The 17,596-nt window shown below is 36.8% G+C and overlaps 1 protein-coding gene across 1 annotated transcript in view; it reads right to left on the bottom strand.

The window, feature by feature from the left end:
- The window catches only part of TMEM163 (transmembrane protein 163), a 269,409-nt gene that overhangs the window by 23,079 nt on the left and 228,734 nt on the right, over positions 1–17,596 (bottom strand). The window lies entirely within an intron of this gene.

Here is a 17,596-nt window from a genome sequence, read left to right as displayed (position 1 = left end):
GGAAACTTTATTATATCTAACAAAGGAAAGAGATTCTGTAAACAATTTATCAGCAGAAATTACAATTATAATTTAGAGAAGAGAAAGGGGTTCATAAAAGATAAGAGGAAGAAATAAAAGAAAGGGAAAAGAAAGAAATAGTGGGGAGGGACAAAAGAAAGGAATTTTAAAATTTTCACACTACTAAAGTTTCAAGTCCTCCAAACATCTGTTTCAACAAAGCGGAGGATGGCCTACTATTTGGGATTTCCCGCAATGACATGTGGATAAAAATAAAGAAGAAATGAGGCATCTACTGATTTATTCAACCATTCCTCTAATTATGGTACAGTAATATAATGGAATAGCATTGTGCCACAAAAATGTAATAATAGATAAAAAAATTTCATAAGTATTTACTATGTGCAAGGCAAACACAAATAAAAAAGAAAAACAGACCCTACCCTCAAAGAGCTTACACTATAGGAAGACAACACCTAAAATGGAGATGAAAAATAGGGGGTAGGAAGGTTAATTGATCTTGACATTTCTTCAAATGGAGACTCAGGGCAGGAACCGCTGATTGGAGAGGAGAGCCACAGAAGTGGAGCATCTCTAGCTTGAGAAAGCAGCTGGGGTCAAAATGGTAAAGTCAAGAGAGTCAGGAGTACAGCCAAGTTTAAAAATGAACAAATATGAGTAATTCAGAGACCTTTGAGCTGACTTATACAAACTGATACATAGGGAAGAAAGCAGAACCAAATATAATATACACAATACCTACAATTATATAGCAATGTTAAAATGAACATGACAAATCTTGATTCCAGAGGACTGACAAAACATTTGCTTCTTTTGAGAAAAAGGCAATGGAAGATGAATGAGGAATGCTGCATACACGTGTCAGACACAATTACTGAGTCATTTTATTAGCTTATCATTTCTCTTTGTTATGGGGAGGGGGGCTGACGGGAGGTGGTATTGGGAAGTTATAGTGATGCAAAAAAAAATCATCAATACAACATTTTAGAAAAAAAGAGACAGTTTCTCAACCCTGAGAGGCTCACCCTGAGAAGTGGGGGAAGGGAAGATAGACAGTAAGTACATGAACCTATTTGAGAACAATTAAAAATTAACCTAGAGCAAGGTCAAGATAGAATGAATATAAATTAAGTACTATGGCATTGAAACCTTAGGGAGCCTTGACCACTTTATTACTTGGTTAAATGCCATCACGACTCAAAGAGAGAAATATGAACAGTCTTCTGACATGCTGCATCCCTAAGGCACCTTACACACCTCCTTATTTAGAAAATCATAGTTTTTATATTCACAAGAAAATGATCTGGTGCCTAAGCCTATGTTTCCAACTCATTGTACCCTTCATAGTGTTCCATATTTTGTTGCCTTTTCTGGTCAACAGCCATACATTGGATTACTGTCTTAGAGAATAGTCCACAGTAACTCCAATATCTTTCTCTATCGTAAATGATAGCTCAAGGACCTTGCATCATCATTGCCTAGTCCATGAAAATGAACATGCTAAATAAGCTTAGAGACATAAGGAGTTGTAGACATGTTAAATGCATTCTAATATGCTCTAAACAGCCATCAGTTTGCTGTAATAAACCCTAACTACTGATATTTATTCTCAGTCATTGGCAAGGTTAGCCCCAGGAAAACCACAAGGTGGGAGGTCAACTTATGGAATTCATTTCCTCTATGAGAAGTGTACAAGCTCAAATGCAAAAAAGTTCAGGAAAAATTAAGATTAATGGGTAATAAATCCATTAAAGGGTATTCCAGGGATTTGAGGGATGTCTGTTATACACTTGTCACCCTTACAAGATGACATTATAAAGGTTATGTGTAGTTTGTAATCACTTGAGCATGGAAATGATGGTCACCGGAAATTAGCATGAGTTCAACAAGATCAAGTTACTTCAGACTAACTTCATTTCCTTTTTTTTTCTTTTTTGAACGGTTACTAGACTAAATAGATCAGAGAAATCACCCAGTCATGACTACCTAGATTCCAGCAAGGCTTTTGACATAGCCTTTCACAATATCCCTGTGGAAAAGTTGGAGAGAGGTGAGATGAATGATAGTACAATTAACTGGATTCAGAACTCGTTGAATGATTACCTCACTAACTCCCATGATTGGGATCTGTTATCAATCTGATTTCTAGAAGCCTGTATTGAGGCTCCCTTCTTAGTTCTGTTCTTTTCTACATTTTTTTCCATTGAGTTTAAGACATAGATTTATATTTATCAAAATATTCAGATGACAGAGCTAGAAGGGCTATTATAGCTAGTACAATGAATCTAGATTCAAAAATAAAATAATTAACAGGTTAGAATATTGAGTGAATCATCTAATTAAAACAAAAAGGCAGAACCAACTTAATAAGAATAAATTTGACAAGTGTCAGAGGAAACAGGAAGGAAGAAAAAAAATTGTTAGGCACCTACTATGTGCCTACTGGGAAGTAGGATTATTATCCCCATTTTACTGTTGAAAAAACTGAGGCTGACAGAGGATAAGTAACTTTCCAGGGTCACACAGCTAGTAAGTATCTGAGGCCAGGTTTGAACTCAGTTTTTCCTGACTGCAGGCCCAGTTCTCTATTCACTGCACCACCTATCTGCCTCAACATAAATGTAAAGACTTGAATTTTGTATCAAAAATTAAATTGCACAAGCAAAAGATTGGAAACTGCAACCAGATAGCAGCTCATACAAATACACTTATAGATTTTAGTGGACAAGCTTAAAATAAATCAGCAGTACATTATAAAAATTATAATTTACTTTTTTCACAGCAATCCTTTGAGGTAGGTAGTACAAATATTACCTACATTTTACATGAGGAAACTGAGATTCAGAGCAGGTAAATGGTTTATCCACAGTCACAAAACTAGCATGTTTCAGAACTGAAATTCAACTCCAGGTTTCCTGAGCCAATGTTCAAATTGTTTTCTACCACGTCAAACTAACGCTAAGTCTAAACCTGAGACTGGGTAATCAATAACCTGAAGCACACCCAAAGGTGTGTGTAACATATAACATTAAGGTGAAGACACTAGTAACCATGACAACATAGCTAATAGTACTGATTCTTATAGGAGTTATGGATATTTATGGTATGGATATATCTGTAACAAAGGAAAGATGTTCTGTAAAAATTGAAAAGAGGTTAGCTTATCACACATAATACGATTTTTAAATGTTTGAAGGGCTGTGCTGGGAAAGAGAGATTAGTCTTATGGTACTTGACGTAAGAGGAAAGAACTAGAAATCAATGAGTTATATTATCATAGCTACACTGTCATAAAATACAGTGTCTTTTTTATTTCAGCTGAAGCATAATAGATTCTGCTCAAGTCACTTATTTTAATTCTGTGTTGAACTATTTCAAGTGTATTTCTTGTAAACAGCATATTGTTAGATTCTGGTTTCTAATTCAATCTAGCATCCTCTATCATTTTGGGGGTGAGTTCATCCCATTCATATTCACAGTTACGATTACTGACTGTGAATTCCCCTCCATCTAATTCTCTATATTTATCCTTCACTTTTTGTTAACCCTGTCCCCTTCTTAAGAGTCTGTTTTTTTTCTAACCAATGCCTCTCTTAGTCAATTCTCTCTCTTACCCTCCTCTTCTTTCTCGTAGCCCTTTCCCCTCTTCCTTCTCTGTTGGATAAGATGAGTTTCTGTATTTAACTGTGTGTATGTATCTTCACCTTTAACCAGTTCATATGAGAATGAGATTCAAGTGTTGCCTGCTTTCCTCCATTCTCCCCTTTAGTGTATAAATGCTTCCTCAAGCACCTCGCTTATATGAAATAATTTTCCCCATTCTTCCCACTCAGGATTCAGTTTGGAATGTTTTTAGGTCATTGTGGAAGAGGCTTTAAGGAAGCTGAGGCAAAGTTGCCAACTTTTCATTTCACCATTTTAACACCATTCCCCATAAAATGTAGTATTCAGACAAGAACATAACATACCAGGTATGGTTCTGACCACTGTAGATTGCACTGACTTTCGTGGTGACTATATCACACCACTGGTTCATTTTGAGCTCCCAGTCTACCATAATAAAGGCCAAATCTTTTTTTTTTAAAGAACCATTGACTATTGACATCACTCTACATCTTAGATTTGTGAAGGTGAATTTTTTTAAGTCAAGTTTAGGATTTCACATATCCCTTTAAAAATAAATGTTATTAGATTTAGCTCAATGTTCTAGTCTATTGAGATCATTTTGTATCTAACATGATAGCAATCATTGTCATCTTTGTATTACCTACAAATTTAATATCATGGCAAGTCAAATTTTGGCTCACTATAAGGAAAGACTTCCTCAAAATTAGAGCCATTCAAATAAGTAAAAAGATAATGAGCTCCCTTTCACCAGAGGTATCCTAATAAAATTGGAAAAACCACTTGTTGAGGATGGTATAGAGGGAATTCAAGCATCAGGTACACACTCGACCAATAAGATACCCTCCAAATCCAATGGTCTTGTTATCAATGTCAAAGAAAGACTTCTAGGCTTCTGTCATTCACTACAAAGCGTTGTGCTATGTACTTAAAGAGATCCAAATATAATTGAGATTATAAACTACACGAAATGCTATCACATATATAATTTATAATCCAGCAGGAATTCAAGTCATAACAAACCATTTCCACAAACCATGGGACAAAGAACTTTCTGGCCTAGATAACACTCAAATACTTCTCCCTATGTTCTTCCCATCAGGAACTCTTTCTCCCATCAAACGCTGGAGCAATGGCTAATCTTTCATCAGAAGATCAAAGGTTGTGTCAGTTATGGCACCTGAACTAAAGCTTCTGACCTCATGGCAGAAGGGCACTTATCAACTCTCATAACCCATCCAGAATCTCCTCAGAGATTTATACCGCTAAAATGACTGACAGCCTTGACTCTAAGCAAAGTTGTGGCAGTGTCAAAAGTCAGCTTTCCTAGATAGTCATTTATATGACTTTCCAAGTCAGAAAATAAATGTGACAACTTGCTGCTAGGCTCCAGTAACACACAGCTGGTCCTGTTCACACAGAGATACCAAAATCTATTATTAGCATGAGCATAATGTCAAAGAGATATCTCAAGTCAAACAGTGCAACACATTAATAAAGGAAGAATCTACTTCAAAAACAGCCAAGTATCCAAAGTACATTTATCAATTGCATTCCACAAATAGTTATTCACCATCTACTATGCGCAAAACACTGTACTAGGCAATGTAGATCCCAAGATGATACACATGACCTATACCTTCAAAGCATATACCATCTAGTGTAAGAGAAGCACAGGAAAGACAATATTACACATTAGTGCCTTAAAACTATAAGAGAAGGGTCCAATTAGAATTTGTGAGAGAATGAAGAAAGGGAGAAAACACCCCCTCTTGGGGGAAATCTAATCACTTACCTTTTCCTAACTCTAATCAAACCTTCACATTGAGGGCAGATAACCTTACTAATTAATGTACTACTCCAAATATATCATAACTCTTCTCCCAACCAACCCTTCAGTGACTTCCTGAGTAAAGAGCAGAATGGCATTGTAAATAGAAATAGGGAAGTTAAGATAATAGGCACATTTAAGATAGCAAGATTGAGGGACAGGGAGAGATGTTTGGTTTTAGATATTTTGAGTCTGAGGTATGGATGGAAATGTCCAATAGGCAGTTGATAGTATAAGATGAGAACCCTGGAAATAGGCTAAAGGGATACAGATCAGAATCTAGGATCCATTTGTATATTCCTCATATTTAAATAACGCATCATACTTAGAGGGATCAGAATTGGAAGGGGTCTCAAAGATCATCTAGTTCAACTCATATCTGAACAATAATGCCCTTTGTAACATATCAAATCCAAGTGGTCATCCAGCCATTGCTTGAAGCTCTCCAGGGAGGAAGAATCCTCAGATAGGGTATTCCTCTTTGTGATAGCTCTAACTAGAAGTCTTTTTTTTCCTTCTGTGCAGTCTAGGTTTGCTTCTCTGCAACTTCCAGACATTGCTATGAATTCTTTCTTCAGGTACCAAGAACAAGACTAATGTCATTTCCATATGGCAGACCTTGAAATTTAGGAAGACAATTACCATGTTCCTCTCTAAAGTTTCTCTACTTTAGGCTAAACAGGTCCAATTCCTTCAAGCAATCTCCACATGTCACAAATTAAAGATCTTTCATCATCCTTGCTACTCTCCTCTGGATGCTCTCTAGGGCAATTGATGTCATTCCTAAAATGTGGTAACTAGAGCTAAACAACACAGGGCAGACTACATTTACTTTCTTGGTGGCCATGTTACACCACTGGTTCATATTAAGCTCAAAGCCCACTGCAATCACCAGATCTTTTAAAAACGAACTTTTGACTATGCTATACTGCCTTTTGTATTTTTGAGGGTGATTTCTTGAACCCAAATTTAGGATTTCATATCTATCCCTCTAAAAAAATCAATCTCATATCCAGGATAGAATGTCCCCTTGTTGGTTTCTCCATCTTTTGAAGGATGAAATTATCATTACATAAAGTCAAATATTATTAGCTCCTCTGATTTTGTCAGGCAGAGAGAGACAGAGAAAGACAGAGAGATAAAAAGAGAGACAGAGAGAAAGACAGATGCAGAGAGACACCCAGAGAGAGAGAACTTCAGCACACGTCTAACAAATTGAAATTCCCCATCACTCTTATGTAATACCTCAATGCTAAACCTGTGCTCAGTTTCCATATATTTCCCTGACTGTCTCTGTGGTCTGCAGTATAACATGATGGCAATATCTTTCCTGTTCTGCTTCTGTTGATCCTCAACAAAATGTTCTCCCTATCTTTTCCCTCTCCCCTCCATGCCACTTTCCCTTGTCCTGGTGCCTTGAATTTCTTCACAGGAGCAAGTTTTTAAAGAGCAATGCCCCTTAGCCTTCCAGAGCCATATTTCTATCAGAGTATCAATGCCAAATCTTATAGATAGCTATGAAGTCAAATTTGCCTTTTGTGTTAGCATCTCTAGTTGATCTAGTTTGTTATCCATACTTTGGTCATTTGTGTATGGACAGCCCTAATCAAGGGTTTTATTTCTGTTTCCTTTCTTGGATTTTTTTTCCCCAAAATGAAAGAAAGTGAAAAATAGCATGCTTCAATCTGGATTCAAACAATAGCATTTCTTTCTCTGAAAGCAGATACTATGCTTCATCATTAGTCCTTTGGGATTGTCTTGGATCATTGTATTTCTGAGAATAGCTGAGTCATTCACAGTTATTCATTGAACCATATTGCTGTTACTGTGTACAATGTTCTCTTGTTTCTGTTCACTTCACTATGCATCAGTTCACGTAAGTCTTTACAGGTTTTTCTGAAATCATCCTGTTTGTCATTTTTTATAGCACAAGAATATTCCATTACACTCATATACCATAGATTGTTTAGCTGTTCCCCAACTGATGGGCATGCCTTTGATTTCCCATTCTTAGCCACCACGCAAAAAGAGCTGCTATAAATATTTTTGTACAAATGGGTCCTTTCCCCTTTTTTGGATGTCTTTGTGATATAGAACTAGCAGTGGTATTGCTGGATCAAAGGCTATGCACAGGTTTATAGCCCTTTGGACATAGCTCCAAGTTGATCTCCAGAATGGTTGGATCAGTTCACAACTCCACCAACAGTGCATCAGTTTTCTCACATCCTCCAACACCCAACATTTTCCTTTCTTTCATATTAGCCAATCTAATAGCTGTGAGGTGGTACCTCAGAGTTGTTTTTCTCTGTATTTCTCTAATCATTTCTCTTTCATTTTCTCTGCATTTCTCTGATCAGTAGTGATTCGGGGCATTTTTCATATGACTATAAATAGCATCATATTTGTATCTTAAAAGGAATTTGGTTGGACTCCTTATTCATCTATTTTTCCAAGTAGTTTATATAGTATTGAAATTAGTTGTTATTTAAATATTTGATAGTATTAACTTGTGAATCCATCTGGTCTTGGGAATTTTTTCTTAGGAAGTTCATTAATGGATAGCTTAATTTCTTTTTCTAAGATTGTGTTATTTAAGTATTTTATTTCTTCTGTTAATCTGGGTAATTTACATTTTTGCAGATATTCATCCATTTCATTTAGATTATCAAATTTATTGGCATATAATTGGGCAAAATAACTTCCAACAATTGTCTTGATTTTCTCTTCATTGGTGGTGAATTGGTTTCCTTTTTTCCTTTTTTAAATCAGATTAACCAATGATTTACCTATTTTATTATTTTTCATAAAATCAGCTTCTAGTTTTATTTATTAGTTCAATGGTTTTCTTACTTTCAATTTTATTAATCTTTCCTTTGATTTTTTAGGATTTCAATTTGGTGTTTAATTGGGAATTTTTAATTTGTTCTTTTTCTAGTTTTTTTTTTAGTTGCATGCCCAATTCATTGATCTGTTTTTTTCTCTATTTTACTGATGTAAGCAATTAGAGATTTACCTTTTCCCCTAAGTACCACTTTGGCCGCATTCATAAATTTTGGTATGTTATCTCATTGTCACTTTCTTTAATGAAATTATCAATTGTTTCTACGATTTGTTCTTTGATCCACTTGTTTTTTAGGATTAGATCATTTAATTTCCAATTAATTCTAATTTCTCTTTCCTTTGTCCATTATTAAATGTAATTTTTATTGCATTATGATCTGAAAAAAATGCATTTGCTTTTTCTGCTTTTCTAGATTTGGTTGTGAGGTTTTTATATCCTAATGCAGGGTCAATTTTTGTGTAGGTGCCATGTACTTTTGAGAAAAAGGTATATTCCTTTCTATTCCTATTCAGTTTGCTCAAGACCTATCATATCTAACTTTTCCAGAATTGTATTCAATTCCTTAACTTCTTTCTTATTTTTTGGTTAGATTTATCTAGTTCTGAGAGGGGAAAGTTGAGGTCCCCTAATACTATAATTTGTTAACTATTTCCTCCTGTAACTCATTCAACTTCTCCTTCAACAATTTAGATGCTATACCATTTGGTACATATATATGACTTCATTAGCTATGGTACCTTTCAGCAAGATATAATTTCCTTCCTTATCTCTTTTAATTAGATCTATTTTTGCTTTTGCTTTGTCTGTGATCATGATTACTACCCCAGCTTGCTTTGCTTCAGCTGAAGCACAATAACTTTGCTCCATTCTCTTACCTTTACCCTGTGTGTATTATTCTGCTTCAAACACGTTTTTTGTAAACAACATATTGTAGGATTCTGGTTTTTAATCCATTCTGCTATCTGCTTCCATTTTATGGGTGAGTTCATACCATTCACATTTATAGTTATGATAACTAACTCTGTATTTCCCTCCATGCTATTTCTCCTTATTTATTCCCCCCACTCTCTCTTACCCCCCACCCTTTCCCTTCTCTGAAGTGTTTTACTTCTGATCACCCCTTTCCCCAATATACCCTCCCTTTTATCAGTTTCTCCCCTTTTATTATTCATGTGCCTTTTTACTTCCTTATAGGGTAAGATAGATTTCTGTATCCAACTGAGTGTATATATTATTCCCTCTTTGAGATAATTTTGGTGAGAGTAAGTTTTAAGTTTTTCCTACCACCCACCCATCACCCATTTTCCTCTCCATTATAATATCTCTTTCATGCCTCTTTTATGTGAGATAATTTACCCCATTCAATCTCCCCCCCCACCTTCTTCCAGTACAATTTCTTTTCTCAATCCTTTATTTTGTTTTTTTTGGGTATCATCCCATGAAAGTTAGCTTTTATCCATACCCTCTGTCTAAATATATTCCTTCTGATTGCTTCTAATAGTAATAAAGTTCTTAAGAGTTATAAATATTAACTTGCCATATAGAAATATAAACAGTTTAACCTTATTGGATTTCTTATATTTTCTCTTTCTTATTTCTTTTTTATCTTCTTATGTTTTCCTTGAGTCTTATATTTGATGGTCATTTTTTTAAAACTTTTTTTTAAGTCAATTGGGGTTAAGTGACTTGCCTAGGGTCACACAGCTAGTAAGTGTCAAATATATTGTCTGAGGCCACATTTGAACTCAGGTCCTCCTGACTTCAGGGCCAGTGCTCTATCCTCTGTGCCACCTAGCTGCCCCTGATGGTCAATTTTTTGAAAGTCTTCTATTTCATTAAATATCCCTTTTTTTCTCTGAAAGATTATATTCAATTTTGCTGGATAGTTGATTCTTGCTTGTAATCATAACTCCTTTGCTTTCTGGTGTGACATATTACAAGCCCTCTGGTTCTTTAATGTGGGAGCTGCCAGTTCCTATGTAATCCTGACTGAATTGTTTCTTTTTGGCTGCTTGATGGACATTCTCCTTGATCAGTGAGCTCTGGAATTTGGCTATGATGTTCCTGGGAGTTTTCATTTGGGAATCTCTTTCAGGTGGTGACAGGTGGATTCTTACCAAAGGGTAAAACCAGCCCTCATCATCCCTAGACTGGATTCTAGATTTTCCTGGAGGGTCAAGATATAGGTCTGTCAACCAATGAGATCTTGTATTATACTCTGCATCATCTATCATCTTCCCAAACACTAAAAAATCAAGGCCCTGGGGAAATAAGGCATCTCACTCTCACGTCATGAGGAACATCTGAGGTCCTATTCATTAAAGAGGGCCAGGTCCCTTTAATTAATTGCTATTGGCTTAGAGTTCTGCCTCGATTGCTTTTATTTCAGATTAGACATTTTGAGGCCCACTTTTTGCATCTATGATATCATTTAATTCTCACAATTATATGAGCTATCATTACATCATTTAATAGATGACATAAAAAGACAGAGAATTTGAGTGACTTTCTTAAGGTCATTTTTCTAGGAACAAAATCAAGGCTGTAGAGCCCAGATTTCTACTCTCTCATAGTTGTTTATCTATTGACCCAGTGTTTTTCACTCATCCTAACTAGAATGTAAACTTCTTCAGGAAAAGGAGGGACAATTATTTCAATCATGGTATCTACTACAATGTAGCGATATGTGTCCAATGAATAACTAAAGACAAGAGCACAGTAAGTTCTATTCAATAAAATGTGCTACTTGTCTCAAAAGACAAGAGGTAATGTTTTCTACAGTGAAAGTCGTGAAATTAAACCCTTTCCCAAGGATCAATGCTTGATATTATCAGAACCAAGAAACAGAGTCCCTGCCCTTAAAGAGATTATACTCATAAGGCAAAGGGATCAGAGAGACACTTTAAATAAGAAAATTGGCCCAATGAGCTCCTGTGGCCCGAAAATTAACAAAATGCTCAACGTTATCAAAAAAGAGCTTGACAGTAGCACATAAGACACTATCTTACCTTTCATTTTTAAAAAAAAAAAGTGAACAATGATTCATTCACCCTAGGATACTATGCACCATTTTGGAAGCAATACCTTAAATAGGCTATCATGGAACTAGAAGTGGTCCAGAGAATGTCAACCAGAGTGTTGGACATAGTGTGGAGGATATGGAGAAAAACAGCCTACAAAGAATTGATACTCCATACTGGAAAAATGAAAGTCACATGATCAAGAATTACAAGGTTTTGAATGTAGACATAGCTTTATTAAATTCTGTTATAGTAGGATGAGAAAACAACCTTCCAAATACGATCAAAGTAAATTTACAGCAAAAAAAAAAATATGTTCATATAGGGAATAAGCTTCAGGAATTCACTTCCCTCAAGAAGAGGAAGGATTAGCAAGTACAGATGGGTGATGTTCTTTGACAAATGATTTCTCATCATCACTGCCTCCCATACCCACAAATGACTCTTTGATTTAGAAAGGGTTTAGGAATGACAAAGTAATCAAATGGCCACTAAGAGAAATTAGGATATGTCAAACCCATAAAACTACCACACTTCCCACTGCACATCTCTAGGGACCTTTAGAAATAGTAGAGCACTGTGGTGGATGGACCGTGGACCTGATAGAGAATGGCAGCTCCTGAGTGGCTATACTCAAAAATAAAACAAGTCAAAATACTTCAAAAATAATTTATTTGAAACAGGACCCATCAGCCTTATACAGTTGTGATGTGTATAAATTATGTCCTCCCATCTCTCTTTTCTGTACTCCCTATTCTTCTTCCTCCTTATATCCAACCCCCCAAATGCTCAATGATCCCATGCTGCCCAGGACCTTCCAGAATCCAACCCTCCCCTCCCCATGTGCCAAGTCCCTCTTTACATTATTCTAATCCAAATTTTACCAAAACAAAATGGAAGAAGTACATAGGAGCTACTAATACCTAAAGCTACTAAAATACTATGAAAATACCTAAGCTACTAGTGGTGGGTCATTTAATACAGATATAATCTCATCCTTTAAAATTATTATTGATATTTTGTCTTTACATCATTTTAATTTCTGAATATACACTTCACCTCTCCTCTATTCATCAAGCTGTCTTTTGAACTAAAGAATAAAAAAGAAAGGAAAAAGGAAGTTGAGCAAAACTAAACCTATCCACAAAATTTGACTGTACATGTAATGTTTCACACCCATAGCCCCCCACATCTGCAAAGAAAGGAGGCAGGAACATTTTCTAATCTCTTCTCCAGAGTCAAGCTTGGTCATTATCACATAGTTGCATTTTTAAAAAGGACTCCCAGGGAAGGAATGACTATGTAGAGATGAGATTTGAAACATCTAAGAACTACATCTAGGGCTAACACATCTCAAATCATACTACATAGTGAAACGTTTATCCATCCATGAGAAGTCTGGGATTCTTGGCAGGTTACCACAGAGGCTCCCCAAATCTTTTAAGTAAATAAGCTCCATCTATTATGCTAGCACCATGAAATTTGCCTAGTTTCATTTATAGAGGGATACTTGTCAGTCAAACATCTAGTAGCTCAGTGCCCAAGCTATGCCATAGATACTAAGACCTAGAGTAAAGCTTTCATTCAGCTCTTTTCCTCTTCTGCTGTTTGTCCTCAGTTGTGCTTAGGCTGAAAGAAGAAACACTCATGTTTCACTCACTGTGATATTCCTCTGCTACTACTGAGAGACCCCACAGAGCAAAGACTTCACAGATACCATCAACCTTCCTAACCATTGTGTAGAGAACTTAGACTTAGATCAAAATGAAATAAAGTGAAGGAGAGGAAAGGAAGGAAAGGAAGGAAAGGAGGAAGGGAGGAAAGAAGGAAGGAGAGAAGGAAGGAGAGAAGGAAGGGAGGGAGGGAGGAAGGAAGGGAGGGAGGGAGGAAGGGAAGGAGAGAGGAAGGAATGAAGGAAAGAAGGAAGGAAGGAAAGGAGGAAGGTAGGAAGACAAGAAGGAGAAGAAGGAAAGAGAATGAATTTTGCAGAGCAAAACTGACTAAAAATTATATAGCAGTCTAAGTAACAAAAGTAATTGCCATTCTCACTAACTTTGACCTTCATCTTATTAGGCTATTTAAAGATACAACCAACTTTCATGTAAAGCTATAGAAGCTGCATTCTCTTGCTCGGACAGTCTTTTCGCTTTGGATTTTGGGGGTGTAGCTATAAAAGGTAGGCTGCCTGGGCCAGGCAGTCACACAAACACATCTGAACACATTACAACCGTTAGATCAAGACTTGGATGTGGTTAAAAAGTCAGAAATAACCAATGGGGAAATTAAATGAAGGGACATAGGAGTATTATAATCCTCCCTGACTGTATATGATTCCTAGAACCATGGTGTTAGGAAGGAAGGGGAAGGGAACAAGTGTTAATTAAACACATACTATGTGCCAGGCACAATTACAATAATTACAATTATTACCTCAATTCATCTTCACAACAACCTTGGGAAGTAGGTGCTATTATTATCCCCATTGTACAGTTGAGGAAACTGAGGCAGACAGAGCTTAAATAACTTGCCCAAGCTCACCCAGCTAGCATCTGAGGCCAGAGTCCACTACTCTTATCTACTGTACCAACTAGCTGCCAGGAGTTGGCTAGAAGCCAACTGGACCAGCTTCTTGGGACCTCCAAGCAAACCTAAATCATTCCAGTTCTTCAGGATCTTCAGGGCAGGAGATTTTTACCATCTTCCTTGGTGTAAATCAAGCATTAAATGAGCCAATATAAATAGAGCACCTTCAAACTTTAAGGTGCTAATATAAATGTTAACTTATTGCTACTGTGTTGTTTCTGTTGTTGTCTTTACTGATGGGGAGTTCTCTTCAGTCAATCTAAATAGAGACATAGTCTGATATACATTCAAAACTTTGGGAGAACAGACTTTAGAGATAGAAGAACAGATAGGAATTCATGGCCTGCAATTCCACCGAGGATGTCAATTCAAGATGGATGGGATACTCTCAGGAATGAATTCTGATGACACGAACACCGGTGATTACGATGAAGAAGAAAAGGGGGCCTGTCTAAATAGATAGACGTGTTCCTCAACCAAGGAACTCATCAGCCACCTCAGATTTTAAAAAGACACATACAGAAGATGAAAGCAAGGATAGGTAACAGCGGCTGAATACAAAAAGCGGCATCATCCTGCAAAAATGATAAGAGAGCTAAAGCCCAGGGCCACCTGAGGCTTGTAATGAATACTCAGGCAAACAAAAAGGAGCTTTTAAGTCTATATTGGGAGCAAGAAGAAGATTTGAAAAGAAGGACTAGATCCCCTTTTGTGATGACTGAGATGGTAAGGAACAATGGAAAGCTGGTATAACTGACTACTCAAGGTTTGTTTCTGTGGGTTTTTTTTTTCTTAGATAGAGAAGTGATAGATAAGGATGGTGAATAGGGTACTAAAATAGCTATGAGGAAGTAAATAACTTGGTACAGTACTAAATGTGGAGTCTGAGGGTCTTTGAATCCTCCCTCTACTAGGAGTGTATCCTTATCTCTGCCTCAGTTTCCTCATCTGTAAATTGATGAGGGTTAGACTATAAGATTCCTGAAGTCACTTCTAGCTCTAAATCTATGATACAAAGATGATGTTGCAGAGATGTCTGTATCACAGCTTAAAATATTAAAATGACAAACTTTTGGTCAGAGAATTCATCTAATAAGAGTTAGTAAGTCTCAAAGGGCTTCAACCTGAAAAGGAAAAGAGAAGGAGAAAATTGCTTTTGTACAGCCACCAAGCTATAGCCCATAGAGAACTGCCACAGTGTAGAAAGAATGGGAGTGGAAATGTTTAGAAATTCATGAGAAAAAAACCAAAATTATGAAAGGAGTCAGGAATTCATCTTATGGCTGCAGACATCTATGCACAAATGTGCTCAGCATAGATTACAAAGTGAACTAGAGATGCTAAGCAGAGAGGTAATTTTTACCTCATAGATATCATTGAGATTTGGTGGGACAAGAGCCATAACTGAAATATGTCCCTAGGAGGGTAGATATTTTTCAAAAGAAAAAAAATCGATAAAGGGCAGGGAGAAGGATAGCCATGTATGTTAAGAAGATACTCTCAGATGAGGAAATCTGTACACTACAGCGGGGAAGCATGGTAAAGGGACTTTGGTGAAGACCAGAAGCCAAAACTAACGAGACGCTGTTATCAAAGTACACCTGGTGAGTCTATCACACGGCCTGTTATATCTAGAGAGCCCATGCTAAACATTCCACCCTAGCCATCATCTTGCTATCTACTCTATCATAGGTGTAACCTGGCCCTTTCTAGCTCTGGAACCATAACCAAATCAGTGACCATTTCTACTGAAAAGGGCATGTTACTTAACTCTCCTGTGGCTCCCCTCATAGTATCTATGATTTCCCACCCCTTTCTGGTCACCATTCCCTTCTGTGTATTTTTCTCTCTGTTAGAATATAAGGTCCTTGAGGGGAGGGACTATCTCCCTTTTGTCTATGCATCTCTAGTGCTCAGGATTGTGGTACTTAGTAAATTATACATAGCAAGCTTCAGCTGACATTCCAACTCAAGCATAGAGCAGTCTGGAGGACTCATGTGGCGCTTTCCAGCCCTGAGATTCTCTGATTATATGTGATGTAACAGAGTTCTGGATTGAGAGTTAAGAAACCTCAGTTCTTTGACACTAATTTGCTGTATAACATTTTCTTTTCAGGGCCTCAATATCTTCATCTTTAAAATAAGGGAATTAGTATAGACTCCAGAGAATACTTCAGTCTACTCCAAGCCCTGCTAAGTAGACAGGTAGCTCAGTGGATAGATCCCTGAGACCTGGAGCTCAGGAAGACCTGAGTTCAATCTGACCTCAGATACTTACTGTCTGTGTGACCTTGGACAAGTCACTTAACTTGCATCTGCTTCAGTTTTCTTATTTGTAAAAAGTACCTATATTCCAGGATTGTTATGAAGATAAAATGAGATATTTGTAAGCTCCTTTAAAACCTTTAAAATACTATATAAATCTAGCTAGTATATTATTATTTAAAGCACTCCTATATGTCTGAATGCACATCAAAGCATACTATTTTCACTTTTGTTTTTTGTTTTTTCTTTATCATGGTTTTCCCCTTTTGTTCTGATTCTTTTTTCACAACATGACTAATGTGGAAATATGTTTAATGTGATTGCACATATATAACTTATATCAGATTGCTTACTGTCTTGGGGAGGGGGAGGGAGGAAGATAAATTTAGAACTCAAAATCTTGTAAAAATGAATGTTGAAAACTATCTTTACATGTAATTGGAAAAAATAAAATACTATTTACAAAAAAATTAAAAAATAAAGCATTCCTATAGCAATATAGACCTGTTGTTTAGAAGTCAGCAGAGATGAGGACCAGATAAAAGGTTAGGAAGTTTTGGAAGTGGCACAACTTTGTGGAGGTGGAAAGCTGGTGTAGACTAGAATCTCCCCCCTCTCCCTTGCCCAGACTTTCAAATCGTGTACCTGAAAGTCCACATATTCAGGGATGGCTACCTGAGTTACATGACTAATTCTTGTCAACAGATAAGGGCAGCCCCAGGGTCCCTGGCCTATTCACCATCCAAAGTCACAGCTATCAGTTAAGGTTAGCCCAAGCTTGATCTACCACTTCCTCACTTTGTGATGCTGAACTCCATACCTATGACTTCTTCCCAACCCACACCCCCTATTCACAATGCATACCATCGTACAATAGGTAAATTCTGGACAAGAAGTAAAGAAATTCAACTTTTCTAAACCAAACCCTATTTCCCTTCTGATTTACAACATGATTTGCAAGATGGTTCATCTTCATTTCTGTTTATCTTCAATCAGTAGTTACTTTTCTAAAATGTGGACTTTAGATTTCTCTGGCTTTCTCAGACCCTCTGTAAATCTTTTTTCTCTATGCCACCTTCCAGCAAACCCTTTTTATAAAAATCGAGTGGACCTTTTGTAGACAGAGCAGTATTGTAGAAATGATGCTGAATTTGGAGACAGAGATCCTGGGTTCAAAACTCAGAACTACCATGGGCCTCAGGTCCTTTATCCTTAAAAGAAGGGGATAGGCAAGATGCTGTCTTGCACCATATCCTAGCCACAAAGTATCACCCCTACCTTTTATGTCTTTAAGTGTCTATATTTAAGAATCAGATTTTCTTAAAGCAGGGCGCACCTGTAGTCCTAATTTCCACTCACCATGAATGGCAGCTACTAATTTTACCAACAGACACTCTATTGCATAAAATC

Source organism: Vombatus ursinus, unplaced genomic scaffold (assembly GCF_900497805.2).
Source record: "Vombatus ursinus unplaced genomic scaffold, bare-nosed wombat genome assembly UNPS02014816.1, whole genome shotgun sequence".
Classification (NCBI taxonomy): domain Eukaryota; kingdom Metazoa; phylum Chordata; class Mammalia; order Diprotodontia; family Vombatidae; genus Vombatus; species Vombatus ursinus.
This window is presented reverse-complemented; position numbering and strand designations above follow the sequence as displayed.